This window comes from Somniosus microcephalus, chromosome 1, assembly GCF_052327205.1.
Source record: "Somniosus microcephalus isolate GS21.2 chromosome 1, FLI_Smic_1.0, whole genome shotgun sequence".
In the NCBI taxonomy this organism is placed as follows: Eukaryota; Metazoa; Chordata; class Chondrichthyes; order Squaliformes; family Somniosidae; genus Somniosus; species Somniosus microcephalus.
In genome coordinates this window covers 11,561,026-11,574,402 of record NC_140987.1, presented here as the reverse complement: position 1 = coordinate 11,574,402, position 13,377 = coordinate 11,561,026, and positions in this window count along the sequence as shown.

Sequence of the window (13,377 nt, the reverse complement as noted above, 5' to 3'; positions counted from 1 at the left end):
TGGAGTAGTCAAGTCTGGAGGGGAATGGAGTAGTCAAGTCTGGAGGGTAATGGAGTAGTCAAGTCTGGAGGGGAATGGAGTAGTAAAGTCTGGAGGGGAATGGAGTAGTCAATTCTGGAGGGGAATGGAGTCGTCAAGTCTGGAGGGGAATGGAGTAGTCAAGTCTGGAGGGGAATGGAGTAGTCAAGTCTGGAGGTGAATGGAGTAGCCAAGCCTGGAGGGAATGGAGTTGTCAAGTCTGGAGGGGAATGGAGTAGTCAACTCTGGAGGGGAATGGAGTAGTCAAGTCTGGAGGGGAAAGGAGTAGTCAAGTCTGGAGGGGAATGGAGTAGTCAAGACTGGAGGGAATGGAGTAGTCAAGTCTGGAGGGGATGGAGTAGTCAAGTATGGAGGGGAATGGAGTAGTGAAGTCTGGAGGGGAATGAAGTAGTCAAGTCTGGAGGGGAATGGAGCAGTCAAGTCTGGAGGGGAATGGAGTAGTCACGTCTGGAGGGGAATGGAGTAGTCAACTCTGGAGGGGAATGGAGTAGTCAAGTCTGGAGGGGAAAGGAGTAGTCAAGTCTGGAGGGGAATGGAGTAGTCAAGTCTGGAGGGGAATGGAGTAGGCAAGTCTGGAGGGGAATGGAGTAGTCAAGTCTTGAGGGGAATGGAGTAGTCAAGACTGGAGGGAATGGAGTCGTCAAGTCTGGAAGGGATAGAGTAGTCAGGTCTGGATGGGAATGGAGTAGTCAAGTCTGGAGGGGAATGGAGTCGTCACCTCTGGAGGGGAATGGAGTAGTCAACTCTGGAGGGGAATGGAGTTGTCAAGTCTGGAGGGGAAAGGAGTAGTCAAGTCTGCAGGGGAATGGACTAATCAAGTCTGGAGGGGAATGGAGCAGTCAAGTCTGGAGGGGAATGGTGCAGTCAAGTCTGGAGGGAATGGAGTAGTCACGTCTGGAGGGGAATGGAGTAGTCAAGTCTGGAGGGGAATGGAGTAATCAAGTCTGGAGTGGAATGGAGTAGTCAAGTCTGGAGCGGAATGGAGTAGTCAAGTCAGGAGGGGAATGGAGTAGTCAAGTCTGGAGGGGAAAGGAGTAGTCAAGTCTGGAGGGGAATGGAGTAGTCATGTCTGGAGGGAATGGAGTAGTCAAGTCTGGAAGAGAATGGAGTAGTCAAGTCTGGAGGGGAATGGAGTAGTCAAGTCTGGAGGGGAATGGAGTAGTCAAGTCTGGAGGGGAATGGAGTAGTCAAGTCTGGAGGGGAATGGAGTAGTCAAGTCTGGAGGGGAATGGAGTAGTCAAGTCTGGAGGGGAATGGAGTCGTCAAGTCGGGAGGGGAATGGAGGAGTCAAGTCTGGAGGGAATGGCGTAGTCAAGTCTGGAGGGAATGGAGCAGTCAAGTCTGGAGCAAATGGACTAGTCAAGTCTGGAGGGGAATGGAGTTGTCAAGTCTGGAGGGGAATGGAGTAGTCAAGTCTGGAGGGGAATGGAGTAGTCAAGTCTGGAGCGGAATGGAGTAGTCAAGTCTGGAGGGGAATGGAGTAGTCAAGACTGGAGGGAATGGAGTAGTCAAGTCTGGAGGGGATGGAGTAGTCAAGTCTGGAGGGGAATGGAGTAGTCAAGTCTGGAGGGGAATGAAGTAGTCAAGTCTGGAGGGGAATGGAGTAGTCAAATCTGGAGGGGAATGGAGTAGTCACGTCTGGAGGGGAATGGAGTAGTCAACTCTGGAGGGGAATGGAGTAGTCAAGTCTGGAGGGGAAAGGAGTAGTCAAGTCTGCAGGGGAATGGAGTAATCAAGTCTGGAGGGGAATGGAGTAGTCAAGTCTGGAGGGGAATGGAATAGTCAAGTCTGGAGTGGAATGGAGTAGTCAAGTCTGGAGGCGAATGGAGTAGTCAAGTCTGGAGGGGAATGGAGTAGGCAAGTCTGGAGGGGAATGGAGTAGTCAAGTCTGGAGGGGAATGGAGTACTCAAGACTGGAGGGAATGGAGTCGTCAAGTCTGGAAGGGATAGAGTAGTCAGGTCTGGATGGGAATGGAGTAGTCAAGTCTGGAGGGGAATGGAGTAGTCAACTCTGGAGGGGAATGGAGTAGTCAAGTCTGGAGGGGAATGGTGCAGTCAAGTCTGGAGGGGAATGGAGCAGTCACGTCTGGAGGGGAATGGAGTAGTCAAGTCTGGAGGGGAATGGAGTAATCAAGTCTAGAGTGGAATGGAGTAGTCAAGTCTGGAGCGGAATGGAGTAGTCAAGTCAGGAGGGGAATTGAGTAGTCAAGTCTGGAGGGGAATGGAGCAGTCACGTCTGGAGGGGAATGGATTAGTCAAGTCTGGAGCGCAATGGAGTAGGCAAGTCTGGAGGGGAATGGAGTAGTCAAGTCTGGAGGGGAATGGTGTAGTCAAGTCTGGAGCGGAATGGAGTAGGCAAGTCTGGAGGGGAATGGAGTAGTCAAGTCTTGAGGGGAATGGAGATGTCAAGTCTGGAGGGGAATGGAGTAGTCAAGTCTGGAGGGAATGGAGTAGTCAAGTCTGGAGGGGAATGGAGTAGTCAAGTCTGGAGGGGAATGGAGTAGTCAAGTCTGGAGGGGAATGGAGTAGTCAAGTCAGGAGGGGAAAGGAGTAGTCAAGTCTGGAGGGCAATGGAGTAGTCAAGTCTGGAGGGAATGGAGTAGTCAAGCCTGGAGGGAATGGATTAGTCAAATCTGGAGGGGAATGGAGTAACCAAGTCTGGAGGGGAATGGAGTAGTCAAGTCTGGAGGGGAATGGAGTAGTCAAGTCTGGAGGGGAATGGAGTAGTCAAGTCTGGAGGGGAATGGAGTAGTCAAGTCTGGAGGGGAATGGAGTAGTCAAGTCTGGAGGGGAATGGAGTAGTCAAGTCTGGAGGGGAATGGAGTTCTCACGTCTGGATGGAATGGAGGAGTCAAGTTTGGAGGGGAATGGAGTAGTCACGTCTGGAGGTGAATGGAGTAGTCACGTCTGGAGGGGAATGGAGTAGTCAAGTCTGGAGGGGAATGGAGTAGTCAAGTCTGGAGGGGAATGGAGTAGTCAAGTCTGGAGGGGAATGGAGTAGTCAAGTCTGGAGGGAATGGAGTAGTCAAGCCTGGAGGGGAATGGAGTAGTCAAGTCTTGAGGGGAATGGAGTCGTCAAGTCTGGAGGGCAATGGAGTAGTCAAGTCTGGAGGGGAATGGAGTAGTCAAGTCTGGAGGGAATGGAGTAACCAAGTCTGGAGGGGAATGGAGTAGTCAAGTCTGGAGGGAATGGAATAACCAAGTCTGGAGGGGAATGGAGTAGTCAAGTCTGGAGGGAATGGAGTAACCTAGTCTGAAGGGAATGGAGTAGTCAAGTCTGGAGGGAATGGAGTAACCAAGTCTGGAGGGAATGGAGTAGTCAAGTCTGGAGGGAATGGAGTAACCAAGTCTGGAGGGAATGGAGTAGTCAAGTCTGGAGGGGAATGGAGTAGTCAAGTCTGGAGGGAATGGAGCAACCAAGTCTGGAGGGGAATGGAGTAGTCAAGTCTGGAGGGGAATGGAGTAGTCAAGTCTGGAGGGGAATGGAGTAGTCAAGTCTGGAGGGGAATGGAGATGTGAAGTCTGGAGGGGAATGGAGTAGTAAAGTCTGGAGGGGAATGGAGTAGTCAAGTCTGGAGGGGAATGGAGTCGTCAAGTCTGGAGGGGAATGGACTAGTCAAGTCTGGAGGGGAATGGAGTAGTCAAGTCTGGAGGTGAATGGAGTAGTCAAGCCTGGAGGGAATGGAGTTGTCAAGTCTGGAGGGGAATGGAGTAGTCACATCTGGAGGGAATGCAGTAGTCAAGTCTGGAGGGGAATGGAGTAGTCAAGTCTGGAGGGGAATGGAGTAGTCAAGTCTGGAGGGGAATGGAGTCGTCAAGTCAGGAGGGGAAAGGAGTAGTCAAGTCTGGAGGACAATGGAGTAGTCAAGCCTGGAGGGAATGGAGTAGTCAAATCTGGAGGGGAATGGAGAAGTCAGGTCTGGAGGGAATGAAGTAGTCAAGTCTGGAGGGAATGGAGTAGTCAAGTCTTGAGGGGAATGGAGCAGTCAAGTCTGGAGGGAATGGAGTAACCAAGTCTGGAGGGGAATGGAGTAGTCAAGGCTGGAGTGAATGGAGTAACCTAGTCTGGAGGGAATGGAGTAGTCAAGTCTGGAGGGAATGGAGTAACCAAGTCTGGAGGGAATGGAGTAGTCAAGTCTGGAGGGAATGGAGTAACCAAGTCTGGAGGGAATGGAGTAGTCAAGTCTGGAGGGGAATGGAGTAGTCAAGTCTGGAGGGAATGGAGTAACCAAGTCTGGAGGGGAATGGAGTAGTCAAGTCTGGAGGGGAATGGAGCAGTCAAGTCTGGAGTGGAATGGAGTAGTGAAGTCTGGAGGGGAATGGAGTAGTCAAGTCTGGAGGGGAATGGAGTCGTCAAGTCTGGAGGGGAATGGAGTCGTCAAGTCTGGAGGGGAATGGAGTCGTCAAGTCTGGAGGGGAATGGAGTAGTCAAGTCTGGAGGGGAATGGAGCAGTCAAGTCGGGAGGTGAATGGAGTAGTCAAGCCTGGAGGGAATGGAGTTGTCAAGTCTGGAGGGGAATGGAGTAGTCACGTCTGGATGGAATGCAGTTGTCACGTCTGGAGGGGAATGGAGTAGTCAAGTCTGGAGGGGAATGGAGTAGTCAAGTCTGGAGGGGAATGGAGTAGTCAAGTCTGGAGGGGAATGGAGTAGTCAAGTCTGGAGGGGAATGGAGTAGTCAAGTCTGGAGGGGAATGGAGTAGTCAAGTCTTGAGGGGAATGGAGTAGTCACGTCTGGAGGGGAATGGAGCAGTCAAGTCTGGAGGGGAATGGAGTAGTCAAGTCTGGAGGGGAATGGAGTCGTCAAGTCTGGAGGGAATGGAGTAACCAAGTCTGGAGGGGAATGGAGTAGTCAAGTCTGGAGGGGAATGGAGTAGTCAAGTCTGGAGGGGAATGGAGCAGTCAAGTCTGGAGGGGAATGGAGTAGTCAAGTCCGGAGGGGAATGGAGTAGTCATGTCTGGAGAGGAATGGAGTAGTCAAGTCTGGAGGTGAATGGAGTAGTCAAGTGCGGCGGGAATGGAGTAGTCAAGACTGGAGGGGAATGGAGTCGTTAAGTCTGGAGGGGAATGAAGTAGTCAAGTCTGGAGGGGAATGGAGTAGGCAAGTCTGGAGGGGAATGGAGTAGTCAAGTCTGGAGGGGAATGGAGTACTCAAGACTGGAGGGAATGGAGTCGTCAAGTCTGGAAGGGATAGAGTAGTCAGGTCTGGATGGGAATGGAGTAGTCAAGTCTGGAGGGGAATGGAGTAGTCAACTCTGGAGGGGAATGGAGTAGTCAAGTCTGGAGGGGAATGGTGCAGTCAAGTCTGGAGGGGAATGGAGCAGTCACGTCTGGAGGGGAATGGAGTAGTCAAGTCTGGAGGGGAATGGAGTAATCAAGTCTAGAGTGGAATGGAGTAGTCAAGTCTGGAGCGGAATGGAGTAGTCAAGTCAGGAGGGGAATTGAGTAGTCAAGTCTGGAGGGGAATGGAGCAGTCACGTCTGGAGGGGAATGGATTAGTCAAGTCTGGAGCGCAATGGAGTAGGCAAGTCTGGAGGGGAATGGAGTAGTCAAGTCTGGAGGGGAATGGTGTAGTCAAGTCTGGAGCGGAATGGAGTAGGCAAGTCTGGAGGGGAATGGAGTAGTCAAGTCTTGAGGGGAATGGAGATGTCAAGTCTGGAGGGGAATGGAGTAGTCAAGTCTGGAGGGAATGGAGTAGTCAAGTCTGGAGGGGAATGGAGTAGTCAAGTCTGGAGGGGAATGGAGTAGTCAAGTCTGGAGGGGAATGGAGTAGTCAAGTCAGGAGGGGAAAGGAGTAGTCAAGTCTGGAGGGCAATGGAGTAGTCAAGTCTGGAGGGAATGGAGTAGTCAAGCCTGGAGGGAATGGATTAGTCAAATCTGGAGGGGAATGGAGTAACCAAGTCTGGAGGGGAATGGAGTAGTCAAGTCTGGAGGGGAATGGAGTAGTCAAGTCTGGAGGGGAATGGAGTAGTCAAGTCTGGAGGGGAATGGAGTAGTCAAGTCTGGAGGGGAATGGAGTAGTCAAGTCTGGAGGGGAATGGAGTAGTCAAGTCTGGAGGGGAATGGAGTTCTCACGTCTGGATGGAATGGAGGAGTCAAGTTTGGAGGGGAATGGAGTAGTCACGTCTGGAGGTGAATGGAGTAGTCACGTCTGGAGGGGAATGGAGTAGTCAAGTCTGGAGGGGAATGGAGTAGTCAAGTCTGGAGGGGAATGGAGTAGTCAAGTCTGGAGGGGAATGGAGTAGTCAAGTCTGGAGGGAATGGAGTAGTCAAGCCTGGAGGGGAATGGAGTAGTCAAGTCTTGAGGGGAATGGAGTCGTCAAGTCTGGAGGGCAATGGAGTAGTCAAGTCTGGAGGGGAATGGAGTAGTCAAGTCTGGAGGGAATGGAGTAACCAAGTCTGGAGGGGAATGGAGTAGTCAAGTCTGGAGGGAATGGAATAACCAAGTCTGGAGGGGAATGGAGTAGTCAAGTCTGGAGGGAATGGAGTAACCTAGTCTGAAGGGAATGGAGTAGTCAAGTCTGGAGGGAATGGAGTAACCAAGTCTGGAGGGAATGGAGTAGTCAAGTCTGGAGGGAATGGAGTAACCAAGTCTGGAGGGAATGGAGTAGTCAAGTCTGGAGGGGAATGGAGTAGTCAAGTCTGGAGGGAATGGAGCAACCAAGTCTGGAGGGGAATGGAGTAGTCAAGTCTGGAGGGGAATGGAGTAGTCAAGTCTGGAGGGGAATGGAGTAGTCAAGTCTGGAGGGGAATGGAGATGTGAAGTCTGGAGGGGAATGGAGTAGTAAAGTCTGGAGGGGAATGGAGTAGTCAAGTCTGGAGGGGAATGGAGTCGTCAAGTCTGGAGGGGAATGGACTAGTCAAGTCTGGAGGGGAATGGAGTAGTCAAGTCTGGAGGTGAATGGAGTAGTCAAGCCTGGAGGGAATGGAGTTGTCAAGTCTGGAGGGGAATGGAGTAGTCACATCTGGAGGGAATGCAGTAGTCAAGTCTGGAGGGGAATGGAGTAGTCAAGTCTGGAGGGGAATGGAGTAGTCAAGTCTGGAGGGGAATGGAGTCGTCAAGTCAGGAGGGGAAAGGAGTAGTCAAGTCTGGAGGACAATGGAGTAGTCAAGCCTGGAGGGAATGGAGTAGTCAAATCTGGAGGGGAATGGAGAAGTCAGGTCTGGAGGGAATGAAGTAGTCAAGTCTGGAGGGAATGGAGTAGTCAAGTCTTGAGGGGAATGGAGCAGTCAAGTCTGGAGGGAATGGAGTAACCAAGTCTGGAGGGGAATGGAGTAGTCAAGGCTGGAGTGAATGGAGTAACCTAGTCTGGAGGGAATGGAGTAGTCAAGTCTGGAGGGAATGGAGTAACCAAGTCTGGAGGGAATGGAGTAGTCAAGTCTGGAGGGAATGGAGTAACCAAGTCTGGAGGGAATGGAGTAGTCAAGTCTGGAGGGGAATGGAGTAGTCAAGTCTGGAGGGAATGGAGTAACCAAGTCTGGAGGGGAATGGAGTAGTCAAGTCTGGAGGGGAATGGAGCAGTCAAGTCTGGAGTGGAATGGAGTAGTGAAGTCTGGAGGGGAATGGAGTAGTCAAGTCTGGAGGGGAATGGAGTCGTCAAGTCTGGAGGGGAATGGAGTCGTCAAGTCTGGAGGGGAATGGAGTCGTCAAGTCTGGAGGGGAATGGAGTAGTCAAGTCTGGAGGGGAATGGAGCAGTCAAGTCGGGAGGTGAATGGAGTAGTCAAGCCTGGAGGGAATGGAGTTGTCAAGTCTGGAGGGGAATGGAGTAGTCACGTCTGGATGGAATGCAGTTGTCACGTCTGGAGGGGAATGGAGTAGTCAAGTCTGGAGGGGAATGGAGTAGTCAAGTCTGGAGGGGAATGGAGTAGTCAAGTCTGGAGGGGAATGGAGTAGTCAAGTCTGGAGGGGAATGGAGTAGTCAAGTCTGGAGGGGAATGGAGTAGTCAAGTCTTGAGGGGAATGGAGTAGTCACGTCTGGAGGGGAATGGAGCAGTCAAGTCTGGAGGGGAATGGAGTAGTCAAGTCTGGAGGGGAATGGAGTCGTCAAGTCTGGAGGGAATGGAGTAACCAAGTCTGGAGGGGAATGGAGTAGTCAAGTCTGGAGGGGAATGGAGTAGTCAAGTCTGGAGGGGAATGGAGCAGTCAAGTCTGGAGGGGAATGGAGTAGTCAAGTCCGGAGGGGAATGGAGTAGTCATGTCTGGAGAGGAATGGAGTAGTCAAGTCTGGAGGTGAATGGAGTAGTCAAGTGCGGCGGGAATGGAGTAGTCAAGACTGGAGGGGAATGGAGTCGTTAAGTCTGGAGGGGAATGAAGTAGTCAAGTCTGGAGGGAATGGAGTAGTCACGTCTGGAGGGGATGGAGTCGTCAAGTCTGGAGGTGAATGGAGTAGTCATATCTGGAGGGAATGGAGCAGTCAATTCTGGAGGGAATGGAGTAGTCAGATCTGGAGGGGAATGGAGTAGTCATGTCTGGAGGGGAAAGGAGTAGCCATGTCTGAAGGGGAATGGAGTAGTCACGTCTGGAGGGGAATGGAGTCATCAAGTCTGGAGGGGATGGAGTAGTCATGTCTGGAGGGGAATGGAGTAGTCATGTCTGGAGGGGAATGGAGTCGTCAAGTCTGGTGGGGAATGGAGCAGTCAAGTCTGGAGGGAATGGAGTAGTCACGTCTGGAGGGGATGGAGTAGTCAAGTCTGCAGGGAATGGAGTAGTCAAGTCTGGAGGGGAATGGAGTCGTCAAGTCTGGAGCAGAATGGAGTCGTCACGTCTGGATGGGATGGAGTAGTCAAGTCTGGAGGGGAATGGAGTAGTCAAGTCTGGAGGGGAATGGAGTAGTCACGTCTGGAGGGAATGGAGTAGTCAAGTCTGGACGGGAATGGAGTCGTCAAGTCTGGAGGGGAATGGAGTAGTCAAGTCTGCAGGGAATGGAGTAGTCACATCTGGAGGGAATGGAGTAGTCAAGTCTGGAGGGGAATGGGTTAGTCAGGTTTGGAGGGGAATGAAGTAGTCAAGTTTGGAGTGGAATGGAGTAGTCAAGTCTGGAGGGAATGGAGTAGTCAAGTCAGGAGGGGAATGGAGTCGTCAAGTCTGGAGGGGAATGGAGTAGTCAAGTCTGGAGGGAATGGAGTAGTCAAGTCTGGAGGGGAATGGAGTCGTCAAGTCTGGAGGGGAATGGAGTAGTCAAGTCTGGAGGGGAATGGAGTCGTCAAGTCTGGAGGGAATGGAGTAGTCAAGTCTGGAGGGGAATGGAGTAGTCAAGTCTGGAGAGGAGTGGAGTGGTCAAGTCTGGAGGTGAATGGAGTAGTCAAGTCTGCAGGGGAATGGAGTAGTCGAGTCTGGAGGGAATGGAGTAATCAAGACTGGAGGGGAATGGAGTAGTCAAGTCTGGAGGGGAATGGAGTAGTCAAGGCTGGAGGGAAATGGAGTAGTCAAGTCTGGAGGGGAATGGAGTAGTCAAGTCTGGAGGGGAATGGAGTAGACAATTCTGGAGGGGGTGGAGTACTCAAGTCTGGAGGGAATGGAGTCGTCCAGCATGGAGGGGAATGGAGCAGTCAAGTCTGGAGGGGAATGGAGCAGTCAAGTCTGGAGGGGAATGGAGTAGTCAAGCCTGGAGGGGAATGGATTAGTCAAGTCTGGAGGGGAATGGAGCAGTCAAGTCTGGAGGGGAATGGAGTAGTCAAGTCCGGAGGGGAATGGAGTAGTCATGTCTGGAGAGGAATGGAGTAGTCAAGTCTGGAGGTGAATGGAGTAGTCAAGTGCGGAGGGAATGGAGTAGTCAAGACTGGAGGGGAATGGAGTCGTTAAGTCTGGAGGGGAATGGAGTAGTCAAGTCTGGAGGGAATGGAGTAGTCACGTCTGGAGGGGATGGAGTAGTCAAGTCTGGAGGTGAATGCAGTAGTCACGTCTGGAGGGAATGGAGAAGTCAATTCTGGAGGGAATGGAGTAGTCAGATCTGGAGGGGAATGGAGTAGTCATGTCTGGAGGGGAAAGGATTAGCCATGTCTGAAGGGGAATGGAGTAGTCAAGTCTGGAGGGGAATGGAGTCATCAAGTCTGGAGGGGATGGAGTAGTCATGTCTGAAGGGGAATGGAGTAGTCAAGTCTGGAGGGGAATGGAGTCGTCAAGTCTGGTGGGGAATGGAGCCGTCAAGTCTGGAGGGAATGGAGTAGTCAAGTCTGCAGGGAATGGAGTAGTCAAGTCTGGAGGGGAATGGAGTCGTCAAGTCTGGAGCGGAATGGAATAGTCAAGTCTGGAGTGGAATGGAGTAGTCAAGTCTGGAGGCGAATGGAGTAGTCAAGTCTGGAGGGGAATGGAGTAGGCAAGTCTGGAGGGGAATGGAGTAGTCAAGTCTTGAGGGGAATGGAGTTGTCAAGTCTGGAGCGGAATGGAGTAGTCAAGTCTGGAGGGGAATGGAGTACTCAAGACTGGAGGGAATGGAGTCGTCAAGTCTGGAAGGGATAGAGTAGTCAGGTCTGGATGGGAATGGAGTAGTCAAGTCTGGAGGGGAATGGAGTAGTCAACTCTGGAGGGGAATGGAGTAGTCAAGTCTGGAGGGGAATGGTGCAGTCAAGTCTGGAGGGGAATGGAGCAGTCACGTCTGGAGGGGAATGGAGTAGTCAAGTCTGGAGGGGAATGGAGCAGTCACGTCTGGAGGGGAATGGATTAGTCAAGTCTGGAGCGCAATGGAGTAGGCAAGTCTGGAGGGGAATGGAGTAGTCAAGTCTGGAGGGGAATGGTGTAGTCAAGTCTGGAGCGGAATGGAGTAGGCAAGTCTGGAGGGGAATGGAGTAGTCAAGTCTTGAGGGGAATGGAGATGTCAAGTCTGGAGGGGAATGGAGTAGTCAAGTCTGGAGGGAATGGAGTAGTCAAGTCTGGAGGGGAATGGAGTAGTCAAGTCTGGAGGGGAATGGAGTAGTCAAGTCTGGAGGGGAATGGAGTAGTCAAGTCAGGAGGGGAAAGGAGTAGTCAAGTCTGGAGGGCAATGGAGTAGTCAAGTCTGGAGGGAATGGAGTAGTCAAGCCTGGAGGGAATGGATTAGTCAAATCTGGAGGGGAATGGAGTAACCAAGTCTGGAGGGGAATGGAGTAGTCAAGTCTGGAGGGGAATGGAGTAGTCAAGTCTGGAGGGGAATGGAGTAGTCAAGTCTGGAGGGGAATGGAGTAGTCAAGTCTGGAGGGGAATGGAGTAGTCAAGTCTGGAGGGGAATGGAGTAGTCAAGTCTGGAGGGGAATGGAGTTCTCACGTCTGGATGGAATGGAGGAGTCAAGTTTGGAGGGGAATGGAGTAGTCACGTCTGGAGGTGAATGGAGTAGTCACGTCTGGAGGGGAATGGAGTAGTCAAGTCTGGAGGGGAATGGAGTAGTCAAGTCTGGAGGGGAATGGAGTAGTCAAGTCTGGAGGGGAATGGAGTAGTCAAGTCTGGAGGGAATGGAGTAGTCAAGCCTGGAGGGGAATGGAGTAGTCAAGTCTTGAGGGGAATGGAGTCGTCAAGTCTGGAGGGCAATGGAGTAGTCAAGTCTGGAGGGGAATGGAGTAGTCAAGTCTGGAGGGAATGGAGTAACCAAGTCTGGAGGGGAATGGAGTAGTCAAGTCTGGAGGGAATGGAATAACCAAGTCTGGAGGGGAATGGAGTAGTCAAGTCTGGAGGGAATGGAGTAACCTAGTCTGAAGGGAATGGAGTAGTCAAGTCTGGAGGGAATGGAGTAACCAAGTCTGGAGGGAATGGAGTAGTCAAGTCTGGAGGGAATGGAGTAACCAAGTCTGGAGGGAATGGAGTAGTCAAGTCTGGAGGGGAATGGAGTAGTCAAGTCTGGAGGGAATGGAGCAACCAAGTCTGGAGGGGAATGGAGTAGTCAAGTCTGGAGGGGAATGGAGTAGTCAAGTCTGGAGGGGAATGGAGTAGTCAAGTCTGGAGGGGAATGGAGAAGTGAAGTCTGGAGGGGAATGGAGTAGTAAAGTCTGGAGGGGAATGGAGTAGTCAAGTCTGGAGGGGAATGGAGTCGTCAAGTCTGGAGGGGAATGGACTAGTCAAGTCTGGAGGGGAATGGAGTAGTCAAGTCTGGAGGTGAATGGAGTAGTCAAGCCTGGAGGGAATGGAGTTGTCAAGTCTGGAGGGGAATGGAGTAGTCACATCTGGAGGGAATGCAGTAGTCAAGTCTGGAGGGGAATGGAGTAGTCAAGTCTGGAGGGGAATGGAGTAGTCAAGTCTGGAGGGGAATGGAGTCGTCAAGTCAGGAGGGGAAAGGAGTAGTCAAGTCTGGAGGACAATGGAGTAGTCAAGCCTGGAGGGAATGGAGTAGTCAAATCTGGAGGGGAATGGAGAAGTCAGGTCTGGAGGGAATGAAGTAGTCAAGTCTGGAGGGAATGGAGTAGTCAAGTCTTGAGGGGAATGGAGCAGTCAAGTCTGGAGGGAATGGAGTAACCAAGTCTGGAGGGGAATGGAGTAGTCAAGTCTGGAGTGAATGGAGTAACCTAGTCTGGAGGGAATGGAGTAGTCAAGTCTGGAGGGAATGGAGTAACCAAGTCTGGAGGGAATGGAGTAGTCAAGTCTGGAGGGAATGGAGTAACCAAGTCTGGAGGGAATGGAGTAGTCAAGTCTGGAGGGGAATGGAGTAGTCAAGTCTGGAGGGAATGGAGTAACCAAGTCTGGAGGGGAATGGAGTAGTCAAGTCTGGAGGGGAATGGAGCAGTCAAGTCTGGAGTGGAATGGAGTAGTGAAGTCTGGAGGGGAATGGAGTAGTCAAGTCTGGAGGGGAATGGAGTCGTCAAGTCTGGAGGGGAATGGAGTCGTCAAGTCTGGAGGGGAATGGAGTCGTCAAGTCTGGAGGGGAATGGAGTAGTCAAGTCTGGAGGGGAATGGAGCAGTCAAGTCGGGAGGTGAATGGAGTAGTCAAGCCTGGAGGGAATGGAGTTGTCAAGTCTGGAGGGGAATGGAGTAGTCACGTCTGGATGGAATGCAGTTGTCACGTCTGGAGGGGAATGGAGTAGTCAAGTCTGGAGGGGAATGGAGTAGTCAAGTCTGGAGGGGAATGGAGTAGTCAAGTCTGGAGGGGAATGGAGTAGTCAAGTCTGGAGGGGAATGGAGTAGTCAAGTCTGGAGGGGAATGGAGTAGTCAAGTCTTGAGGGGAATGGAGTAGTCACGTCTGGAGGGGAATGGAGCAGTCAAGTCTGGAGGGGAATGGAGTAGTCAAGTCTGGAGGGGAATGGAGTCGTCAAGTCTGGAGGGAATGGAGTAACCAAGTCTGGAGGGGAATGGAGTAGTCAAGTCTGGAGGGGAATGGAGTAGTCAAGTCTGGAGGGGAATGGAGCAGTCAAGTCTGGAGGGGAATGGAGTAGTCAAG